Source organism: Malus domestica, chromosome 09, assembly GCF_042453785.1.
Source record: "Malus domestica chromosome 09, GDT2T_hap1".
In the NCBI taxonomy this organism is placed as follows: domain Eukaryota; kingdom Viridiplantae; phylum Streptophyta; class Magnoliopsida; order Rosales; family Rosaceae; genus Malus; species Malus domestica.
The window spans coordinates 4,863,300-4,875,466 of record NC_091669.1 but is presented as its reverse complement, the minus strand read 5'-3'; the positions used below and the strand labels follow the sequence as shown (position 1 = coordinate 4,875,466).

Here is a 12,167-nt window from a genome sequence, read left to right as displayed (position 1 = left end):
TGACAGAAAAAAATAAAAAAGGAGCTGATGTTAGCCTTGCGTCAAATAGCCTTTGGGCTAACGAGTTGGCAATTCGTGACAGGCCTGGTGCTCGGGCCTGCTTGTCCCTCGGGCTCCCACAAGCTGGAGTCAATAAGCCGGGCTCTCAGGCCCTATTTGCTGGCTTGTCCCCCGAGCTCCAGCCAAAGCTGAAAGTGCTCTGAAAGAGCTGGGGTGTTCCCCCTGCTTCCTTGCTCTTCTTTTCCTCGGCACTTTTCTTTTCCTTATTTTCCATCGACTTCTCTGTTTCTATCTCGCAACCAGCTACAGCACCGATTCACCCTCCATTTCTCCTGCTTAGCATAAGAAAATCAAAGGGGTTCACCAGCGTGGGTTCCGTCGGATTCCATAGACAAGGGCGTGGTGACCCGGTATAAGTTTGGGGATTTTGTTTATAGCTTTGGATTCCCCATCATGGTGTTTACTTTTGTTTTATTTTTTTCTTTAGGAAATCATGGTTCTTCGGATTTGGGGCTTTTGTTTGCAGCCTTCAAATCCCTATCTATTTAAGGTGAGTGATTTCAAGATTTTAGAGTTTTGTTTGGTCTTCTCCGCTCAATCTCTATGGTCATATGTTGCTTCAGAAATTTGGAATGTTTGAATTTCTTTCTGGGTTTATATGGTTCTGCCTCTGATTGAATTTGTTTTTTGCTTCATGAAATCATCTGGGTTTTATTGATTTGATTGTATTTTGTAAAATTAGGGAGTTTTGCTTCTTTTTTTTTTTGGGTGTTAATCAAGTTTGGTAAATACGAAATATTGGACAGTTGATTGTGGTTGATGGGTTGATCTGGGTTTTGTTTTACTTATTTAGATTTGAAATGCTAGGTTTTGTGGTCAATAATCCTTAAAATTATCAGAAACCCAGAAAATATAACGTAGTTTTTGAGTTTGTGGACATTTATATATATGTGGAAATTCGAAGTAGTTGGTTTATTTTATTTTACTTGAATTATTGTTTCTGAAAGGGGTAGGAAGAATTGGAGAAAATGATGAGGGAGAAGATCAAGATCAGGAAGATCGATTACTTGCCGGCAAGGCAGGTGACCTTCTCAAAGAGGAGAAGAGTGGATTTGAAGAATGCTGGAGAGCTGTCCATTCTGTGTGAATCTGAAGCTGTTGTTATCATCTTTTCCCAAACTGGCAAGCTCTTTGATTTCTCAAGCTCCAGGTACCAACCCTGTACAACATCCCACCGCCTTATAAATTCTTTCGAATTTTCCAGTTTGTTTTTGCAATTTTTCAATCCAGTGTTGGACTTTGAGAAATAAGTTTTGGAATTGCTTTTTAGGTATGGATTTTATGGGAGGCGTCTAGAAGGTTCAACTTTGATCGTCGAAAGCACGGGATGCTAAGGATCGACTTGGAACAGTTGCCTCGCATGCTCAAAAGGTCGTATACTATATGCTGATATGCTTCCTACAATCTTCGGTCTATGAGACTATGAGTATGGTGTCATTTTGCAATTGGCTTCTTTGTCTTTGCTTGCAGATGAACAACATTTTTTGGTGAACAATGGATTCAAATTCAGCGTCTTGAGCAGGCTTTTCATATTACTCAAGTAAGCATTTGTACTTGAGACTGGCTTCTCATTCTGTGTGCAAGTTTTATCGAAATGAGCTTTATTAATTGGTTTAACTCGGTTAGGACTATGAGGCTTCAATGGCAAGTGAGCTCTAGAAGATGCACATTCTTGAATAGTTTAGATCAGTCTGTATGTGTGAGTCAGTGAGGCTTCATTTAATCAATAAGAAACCACTTTCCTTAGGCCGTTGTGAAGTGTATAATTAGAGTAATAGAATGCAATGAAATATAATGTTTTTTTTCACTCTCTTTAGACTTTTTTTTTTTTACTTTTATTCTCTTTGTGCAAGATCCTAGGCCGTTGTGTGGTCGTCGTTCTCATCCAATTTTCTATGGATATATCTAAGATTAAGTTCGATGTATATAAGCATTGAAGTGGTAACCTTTTCCAATATCTTTCATATAATTTTCAACCCTGCAGCAACGCGCGGGTACAAATTCTATCACGGGCGAGTTTAAGCTTGCCTTGTGGGGGGGAGTGAGGATCAAGAACTTTTTCATGTCTCACCAATTTTCAAATGGTGTCAAACTTGACGGAAAAGGTTCTCACCGGATCCTTTTCCTGGGGATTCTAGGGATCTCGTGACCGTTCATCGTATATCGTGTAGTTAGAAATCATTTCAAAATTTAAAATTTAAAATTAAATATAAATAGTACTAAACAAAAACTGACCGTATAATGTACGATTCATGATCATGATCAAGGGATTCTTAAGATCCCAAGGAAAAGGATCCGGGGAGGATCCTTTTCCAAACTTGAAAATGACACAAGGCATTTTCTCATTCTATGAGTGAATTTATGCATATTTTAAGATTGTAGGGTGTACTGGACCTAACAGAATAAGAAAGAGACTGTTATTAACACTTTAAAGTAATTATCAAGAACTCCTCATAAATAATATCGAGACGTGCATTGGCGAAGCTACAAAGACGCAAAGAGGTGTGCTCGCACCTCTAGTCGCTGAAGTTTGTTCCCAAAATCCAGGTTTTCACCCCTTTGCTCTGGTGCTGCATTTTGGTTTTCTATAGTGGGGCGTGTTGAAATTATTTTATATCGACAGGTCCGAGGGGGGCGCTCTAACGACACCGATACTATCTTCAACTTTAGCACTTGCCTAATTTGTGAGGTATGAGGTTTTATTACAAAAGGCCTCTGTATTAGTTAGAGTGGGGTATAATTCTATTTAAAGTTATTGCTTTTCTTTACCCCCACTGATGTGGGATTGCTAACACGCCCCCTCATGTGTAATCCCATTTAGTGGTTCACACGTGAAGATCCACACATCAGAAATTGAAAATCAAAGATCGGCTCCAATAGAGTCCAAACTTGTTTTTTCAAGAAGTGACTCTTAAGAACTCAGAGGCTGGCTCTATGTTGAGTTCAAGCTTGTTTCCAAGCCCACACTTCCAGGTGACAAGCCTTTGGTTTGCATAGGCCCGTAACTGTGGGCTCTGATACCATGCTGAAATTTTTTAGATTGATGGGCTTTGGGGGGGCAACTTTAACGACACTGATACTGTCCTCAACTTTACTATCTGCCCAATCCGTCAGGTTTTACCACAAAAGATATTGGTATTTACCACAAAAGATATTGGTATTAGTTACAGTGGAGTATTCCTATTTAAAGTCATTGCTTTTCTGGACTGCTAACAGGGCGTTGCTCCGTTTTAGTTTTTTTATTTTTTTATATTTTTATATTTTTTTATTTTTTTTTAACCCAAGCCAAACAACATTGCTTTGCACCCGAGGAAACAAAAATTTAAAAATGAAACGAGTCAAACTACGTCGTTTCGCTACAAAGAGTTCATAAAGTTTTTTCATAGATGCTACCACAGCCTCTGCTGGTTCAAGTATGCTCCCTTTTTCCTCGAACACGCCCTGCAACAGAAGCACACGAGCTAATTAAAAGGCAACCTAAAACTAATCGCTAATATTGTTAAAGTAAAAGGTATTTTAAAAAAAAAAATTGATTGAAACTTTGTTCTGAAGAAGAAGAAAACGATGGAGGATGGAAATGTTAGAGAGTGCTCTCTAGATAATTAACACTAATAACTAGTTAATTAATTAATTAATTATATGAAGGCATGAATTTTTCATGGCAGAAGAGAAGACCATGCATGTTACCTCTGAAATGTTGATTTGTAATGTTCCTAATAGTGGTGCAGGCAACCTTCTTCTCCTTAAGTCGTCCGAGCCTACAATTGCAATGTCTAATATTATATCACCCGGCTCCTCAACTTTTATATTTTGTCTGTGTGCCATTGTTATATTTTTCTCTCTTTTGCTCACTCGGAATATTATTTGGCAAAGTGCTAATTTTTCACATCTAATGTTTGGTTTAGCCAATATCTGCACAAGTAGGTGTTGAGTCGATTAGTATTTTTTGCTTTTAAGAAAGTTCAATGAAGAGAAGTTTTAGCATGTGATATTCACGTTCAATGAAGAAAGTTCACGTATAAATAGTCCTCGTGATGATAGGGTATTCTGAAGATAGCCATGTGGTAAAAAAAATTCGGTTTTAAACCCTTTTGGTGAAGTTCGTTAGGTTTAAGCTCAAAAACCAAATTTCCATTATCTCTCTGTTAAATCCAAAAACGAAACTGTGAATTTCTGCACTCCCTTCGTTGTGGCTCAATAGAAATGGACTGTTTTCCAAATACCCTATCCTCAGTATATGATTCCATACACGTATTGCCTCTGGCACGGCTGCCAGTTATTTATGTAAGGATTATTATTTTCCTTCTTAAAACTATCAACATTAAGTTTAAATCAATTTTGAATGAAGAGCTTTCCAGTGGAGCAAAGATTCAATCTTACGGCGTTTATCAATCTTGTGAGTATTAGAATGCTAACCATTCATGAAAATATGCACAAATAGCGACTGTAAGCTCATCAAACATTGCAAAATCCTGCTCGAAAACAAATTTATTTCGCCAATACCAAATAAACCAACAAGCAATGGAAAATACTAACATCTACTCTAAACCCCCCCCCCCCCCCCCCAATATGAGTGATTAGTGGTGAGATTAAAATGAAGCCAATCATGAAAATCAATGTGGTCTGACTATTGTTTATACTTTCCAACTTTTGCCAAACTTCTCTTGCCTTAGAAAAATCTTTGACACTCAAGGTTATCTGTAATGGTAATTGGTAATATTGTCTGCAAAGCATATACTGGACAACGGAGGTGACAGACTGAACAAAAGTGGCCCGACCAATAAGAGATAATAAATTTACCTTTCAAGCATAAATTTGAGCTTGAGTTTCTACTAAGCCTTTGTAGGTTTTTTTAGCGATGCGAGAATGAATGAAACAAGGGCTTTGTAGAAGTGGCAAATATGATCCAGGAAGTGTTGGAATTTTTTAGATCAACGAGCTCGAGGAGCCCCCTAACGACACCAATACTGTCCTCAACTTTACCACCTGCCCAATTCGTCAGGTGTGGAGTTTTACCACAAAAGGCCTCAATATTAGTTAGAGTAGGGTAATCATATTTAAAGCCACCCTTGTTGACTTCCCCCACTGATGTGGGATTGCCAACACGCCCCCTCACGTGTAACCCCATTTAGTGGTTCACACGTGGAGATCCACACATCATCAATTTAAACTTAGAGGTTGGCTCCAATAAAGTCCAAACTTGTTTTCAATCTTTTCAAGAAAATGATACCGATACTATCCCCAACTTTACCACTTGCCCAATCCGTCAGGTGTGGAGTTTTATCACAAAAGACCTCGGTATTAGTTAGAGTAGGGTAATCATATTTAAAGCCATCCTTGTTGACTTCCCCCACCAATGTGGGACTACCAACATGCCCCCTCACTTGTAACCCCATTTAGTGGTTCACATATAGAGATCCACACATCGTCAATTGAAACTTAGAGGTTGGCTCCAATGAAGTCCAGACTTGTTTTCACTCTTTTCAAGAAGAGGATCATCAATTGAAACTTAAGGGTTAGCTCCAATGGAGTCCAGACTTGTTTCAATCTGTTCAAGAAGTGCCTCTTAAGAACTCAGAGACTGGCTCTATGTTAAGAGTCCAAGCTTGTTTCCAATCCCACACTTCCTGGTGACAAGCTTTTGGCTTGCACATGCCCTTAATCATGGGTTTTGATACCATGTTGAAATTTTTAGATCGACAACTTTACCACCTGCCTAATCTGTCAAGTGTGGGGTTTTACCATAAAAGACATCATTATTAATTAAAGTAGGGTACTCATATTTAAAATCACCATTGTTGACTTCCCCCACCGATGTGGGACTGCCAACAGGAAGACTAATTAGATCCCCATAAAATATTGTTTGCTGAGTACTCAAATAATATTCACAAGTGCTCCTGATCATAAAATTCAAGGAGTTGCTTCACATGATTATACCATGCAGCAACATTTAATCCATCGACTCAGACCCAGTCAACAACAGTTGCTGCTAGTTGCTCCTACCTAGGGATGGGCAACGGTTATGGTGGGTGGGAGTCCCACTACCATGGACGGAGGGAGGTAAGGCCTATTGGGGGCACTTGCCCCCTCCCATCCTTTTTTTTTTCATTACAAATTATTCAATTAATCATTCCCAATTTTTTTGCTTTGCGGATTATTCAATTAATCATATTAAAATAGTGAGAATCCTCTTTTAGTTTTTAAATGTCCCTTTGTCTTGTATATTTTTCTCACGCACTAATGTCTAAACCTTGTTGAGTTGCATGTATTTGATTAAGGGAGCTACTAGATCCACCCCGTTGTCTTATTTTCCCACCCATGTTATATTTACACCCACTATAAAAAGGTAAAAAATTAAAATGTTATTTTCCCACCCACTATTATTCCTAATAACCCTTAATATATATATATATATATATATATATATATATATATATATATATATATATATATATATATAATTAGAGATAAAAAGTCACAGAGCTATACTTCAATTATATGATGTCGACAAATCAAGATGACCCACATAAAATTATCTTTTACCTCTTCGACGGAAACATAATCATCTACTTCTTCCATAAAAACATCATTTGCTAAGTTCATTCTTTTTGCTTTCTCTGAATGAAAAGAGATGGGAATGATGAGTTAGGGTTTAAGGGAGACAAATCGTCTAAACATAGTGCGAGAATTATCACGCCCAAACTTTTCTTTTTTATTTTTTATAAAAAAAAAGTAATGCAAAAGTGGGTAACTAAGGTCCTTGTTAGTCATTTTACAAATTGACAAATTTGTAATTAAAAAATTCATAAAAAGGTGGGTGAAAAAATAAGACATTGGGGGTGGGAATAACAGCTCTCTTGATTAATTAGTACAAATGAGCATTATATTGTCAACAATTAAAGACAAAATTAGCATTTGTAAAAGAACTAGCTTTATTTGTCTAAAAAAGGAGCTCAAAAATTTTAAGGTGCCCCCTTTTAGTAAAATTTCTGGTTTCATCTCTCAGTCCCACCATTCATCAAGTTGCAGAAACGTATTGCAGTTCAGACAATTAAAGAGAGGAAAAACAAGATGAAAACAAAAAGAATTTGTACTGCTAACGTAGAAAAATGGACTGTCTATACAACTACTATACAACTAAAAAATGCAGACTAACTCTGCACATGATGGTCACTCACCAATCCCCTAACATAGTTGCAATCTTCCAAGCACTTCTGAGCACTCAAAATTGCAGCCTTAAGTTTGGGCAACCGTTTCTCCATGACAATTTTCTCTTGCTACATGTTAATCTATTTTGATGCACAAAATCGGTGAGGACTTTGGTACAACAGAAAGTGTTAAGTTTGTGACCTTTGCTAGATTGCTCTGGTCACTAGTGTGGATAAGTATGTAAATGGATAGAGACAGAGAAGCAAACACAAGATGTACGTGGTTCACCTAGATTGGCTACGTCCACGGAGCAGATGAGTTCTCATTAATTGTGAAGGGTTTACACAAGTACATAGGTTCAAGCTCTCTTTTAGTGAGTACTAGTGAATGATTTAGTACAAATGACATTAGGAAATATTGTGAGAGAATGATCTCTATTTATAGAAGAGAGTTTCTAGTTTCATTCTGACATTGACACGTGTCGTGTTGTGATTGGCTTCTGATGTTGACACGTGTTGCGCTATGATTGGCTTCTGATGTCAACACGTGTCGCACTGTGATTGGCCTTCTGGTTGGAGGGAAACTCTTCTAGGTCCTTGACGGTATAACGTTGACCAGTGCTTAGTAGTTTCAGGATTGGTCAAGTATGGTACAAACAGTGCTCCCCTAAGTTCCCGAGTGAGGGAAGCTCCTCGGTTGGGGACTTGCAAGATCCAAGCCATTGAGTAATCACGAAACTTCTAAGTACCGAAGTGTGGTATCATTTTCACTTGCCTTATCTGTCTCATACGTAGATGTGGCATCTTCTCTGGAAGTACTTTTCCTCCATCCAGGGGTGGTATCTTTAACCGATGAAGATGCACAAGGTAATGTATCAATTTCACTTGAAGCTTACTTGTAGTTTCGGGCTTGGTCAAGTGCGATACAAACCCTATAGTATGAGTCCCCTAAGTCGCCAGGCTAGGAGATTTGCCGAAGGAGGTAACAGACAAGGTAAGCAATCAGACTTCCAAGTAAGCAACCTGGATCGGAGGTTCGACTTCGACTTCCGGTTGATTGTTTTCTTTCTCCTTATGTCGTAAATAGCACTAAGGATAATGAGAAGCAAATGGATAAGAGATGATATGAGATACTTTTGCTTTTGAACAAGTAACTTTCCGCATGCTTATTCTTAAACTGGGCTGGAGGGTTTTCTGGTTTCTTCAAGAGTATAAGGCCAACTTAAGAATTTGAGGGTCAAAACAAGTCCATCAAATCTAGAGTACATTCGACCCTGATGATATGAGATACTTTTGCTGTTGACAAAGTAGTGGATATATCGGCACGTGTTCTGTTACGCTTGTCTTCGCATGCTTTCTTGTATCGTTCTCACTTGCCCTATCTGTTCCTCAGGCAGATGTGGTATCTTCTCTGGAAGCATAAGATGTTGAAGATGACTACTCGAGAGCAATGTCAGGTAAGTAATCAAGCAAGGGGTTCCAGGCAGTCAGTTCCTGACTGGAAGCTTGATTCTAAGTGCTGACTGATTGCTCTCTTTCTCCTTGTCTTGCAGGTAAGAATAAGGCCAAAGGAAAAGACAGGGAAAAAACATGATATGGGATACTCTTTCTTTTAACCCTGGTGATATGAGATACTCTTGCTCTGGCGTGGCTTGTTTGTAGAGATATTATCGGGAGGAAAAAAAGCTAAGTATTTCGAGAGACTCTGCTGAGAGTGCCCTCTCGGATGTGAAGAAAAGTTGAGCATTTTTTTATTTGCAGGTTTGCCTGGCTATGGAGGATGGAGGTCGACATATATAGGAGTATCCCTAACAATAAGTAGTAGTGTTATTCCTTTACATTTCTTGGTCATAGCAATGTAGTGGGAGCTGCAAGTTTCACGTGTTTTAACTTTGTCAGAGCACTTTGAAAAAGTGGTCTATGGTATCCGAAAAGCTGATGTTGCGTGTGAAGATTGCAGATAAGCTTTATCCAAGGAAATCTGGCTCTCGAAGTTCTGAGAGCGGTGCTCTTCGGTTTTCGAACAAGCAATCCTGTCGGGGATCTGGCTCTCGAGATTCAGAGAATTGTGCCTCTTCGATTTTTGAGAAATCAGTCTTGTTGGAAGTCTGGCTCTCGAGATTCGGAGAGCAGTGTCTCTTCAATTTTTGAGAAAGTAATCCTGTTGGAAGTCTGGCTCTCGAGATTCGAAGGGGCGATGCCTCTTCGATTTTTAAGCACGTAATCCTGTTGGGAGTTTGGCTCTTAAGATTCGGAGAACGGTGTCTCTTCGATTTTTGAGAAAGCAATCCTATTGAGAGTCTGGCTCTTGAGATTCGGAAAGCAGTGCCTCTTCAATTTTTGAGAAAGTAATCTTGTTGGAAGTCTGGCTCTAGAGATTCAGATGGCGGTGCCTCTTTGATTTTTAAGCAAGTAATAATGCTATTCCTTTACCCTTCTTGGTCGTAGCAATGTAGTGGGAGCTGCAAGCTTCACGTGTTTTAACTTTGTCAGAGCACTTTGAAAAAGTGGTATGTGGTATCTGGAAAGCTGATGTTGCGTGTGAAGATTGCAGACAAGCTTTATCCAAGGAAATTTGGCTCTCGAAGTTCAGAGAGCGATGCCTCTTCGGTTTTCGAACAAGCAATCCTGTCGGGGATCTGGCTCTTGAGATTCGAAGAACGGTGCCTCTTCGATTTTTGAGAAAACAATCCTGTTGGGAGTCTGGCTCTTGAGATTCGGAGAGCGGTGCCTCTTCAATTTTTTAGAAAGTAATCTTATTGGGAGTGTTTTCTCGAATATGAGTAAAGGTTGGGCATTTTTGCCAATCTACCTTGCCACGGAGCACGGAGGTTGACACACATAGGGACTCTTCAGTTATCAAGTAGTGGTGTTGTTCCTTTACCCTTGTGAGTAATAGTAGGGTAGCTGGACCTTCAAAATTTATATGTCTAAACTTTGTCAGAGATCTTTGGCAAAGTTATCTGTGGTACCCGAGGAGCTGATGTTGCGTGTGGAGAGTGGTGTCTCTTTGAAATCCGAAGAGTGATGCCTTTTCGATTTTTGAACCAACGGCCTTGTTACCCTTTCTTTTATAAGGGCACCAATTGTGTGCAAGAAGTACATTCAGAGAGTTATTGCTTGTATGAATTTTCCCCTTACTTCAGAGATTTATTGCACCTCATTTCTCCTTCATCATTTCTGAGAATGTATGGCCCTTCCGACCGTCGTTTTGACTTGAACTTTGGTGAAGAGGCAGCCATGCCTTCTCAAGACAACATATGGCGCCCATTCTTCTTATCCCTTACTGGTCCTCTTACCGTTGGGGACTCTGTGATGAAGAATGATATAACCGCTGCGGTGGTGGCCAAGAACCTTCTCACTCTTAAAGATAACAGACTAATTTCCAAACGGTCTGATGAGTTGACTGTTAAGGATTCTCTGGCTCTCAGTGTTCAGTGTGCAGGTTCTGTGTCTAATATGGCCCAACACCTATTTGCTTGAACCCGCCAAGTTGAATAATTGGCGGCTGAAGTGATAAGTCTCAAACAGGAGATCAGAGGGCTCAAGCATGAGAATAAACAGTTGCACAGGCTCGCACATGACTATACTACAAACATGAAGATGAAGCTTGACCAGCTGCAGGAATCTGATGGTCAGATTTTGCTTGATAATCAGAGGTTTGTGGGTTTGTTCCAAAGGCATTTATTGCCTTTGTCTTCTGGGGCTGTACCACGTAATGAAGCTCCGAATGATCAACCTTTGGTGCCTCCTCCTTCTAGGGTTCTACCCAGTACTGAGGCTCCGAATGATCACCTTCTGATGCCTACTCTTTCTGGGGCTCTGCCGACTGCTGAGACTTCTCATGAGCAACCTTTGTGAAGGCTCTCTCTTGTTTGTTTATTTTGATTCATGTATATATACATATTTGTAACTTATCGAAGATATCAATAAACAAGCTTTGCTTCATTTCAACGTATTGTGTTGAATACACCAAGGCCTTCTTCACTAAGTTCTTTGAATTTTTTCTTTTGTTGAAGCTTGTATGTTGAAGCTTTGAGAGTGAAACATGTATGTTGAGGTAGTACTTCCTTAATTTCCCGAGTGAGGAAAACTTCTCGGTTGGAGACTTGAAAAATCCAAGTCACTGAGTGGTCGTGAGACTTCTGAATATCAAGGTGCAGTAGCATATGGTAGGTGTCCCCCAAGTCTCCGGTCGAGGGAGTTGACGAATGTGGCATTTCCTTTTTAAATGGTAGCCCAAAACTCCTCATTCATATATATATTTGTTATGAAAGTTGTTAGGCCTAAAGAAGAGGAGACCTAGGCGAATTTTTTTTCTTCGAATTTTTGAATTTTTTTTTTTGAATTTTTGAATTTTTGAATTTCTGAAAAAATATATATATATTTTTAAGCTTTGTAGGTGAAGCTTTGGTGTTGAAGCTTTGTAGGTGAAGCTTTGAGGTTAAAGCTTTGTTGGGCACCATGAATTGATCAAGATAGTGTGAAGCTTTTGTAGGTGAAGCTTTTGTGTTGAAGCTTTTGTAGGTCAAGCTTTTGTGGGTCAAGCTTTTGTGGGTCAAGCTTTTATGGGTCAAGCTTTTGTGGGTCAAGCTTTTGTGGGTCAAACTTTTGTGGGTGAAGCTTTTGTAGGTGAAGCTTTTGTGGGTCAAGCTTTTGTGGGTCAAGCTTTTATGGGTGAAGCTTTTGTGTTGAAGCTTTTATGGGTGAAGCTTTTATGTTGAAGTTTTTGTAGGTGAAGCTTTGGAGTTGAAGCTTTTGTTGGGTACCATGAATTGATTTTGCTTCACACTATCTTGATCAAGATAGTGTAAAGCTTTTGAGAATTCGTAGTTGTCCTCAAATGATGAAGCTTTTGTGGGTAAAGCTTTTGTGTTGAAGCTTTTGTAAGTGAAGCTTTGGAGTTGAAGCTTTGGGCCCGAGTGTTTCATTGCTAGGAATGTAAGAGGATTAGGACCG

At 39.3% G+C, this 12,167-nt stretch overlaps 1 long non-coding RNA gene across 2 annotated transcripts; it reads left to right on the top strand.

The window, feature by feature from the left end:
• Positions 1 to 200: 200 nt before the first annotated feature.
• LOC103442450 (uncharacterized) lies at positions 201 to 1,867 on the top strand. Of its 2 annotated transcripts, XR_003775954.2 has the most exons (6): positions 201 to 410; positions 488 to 550; positions 1,008 to 1,210; positions 1,331 to 1,431; positions 1,531 to 1,600; positions 1,687 to 1,867. It is a non-coding gene; the product is annotated as an uncharacterized lncRNA (long non-coding RNA). The 2 variants fall into 2 exon arrangements; XR_003775953.2 differs by lacking the exon at positions 1,687 to 1,867 and having other exon boundaries at positions 210 to 410; positions 1,531 to 1,668.
• The last annotated feature ends 10,300 nt before the right edge of the window (positions 1,868 to 12,167 follow it).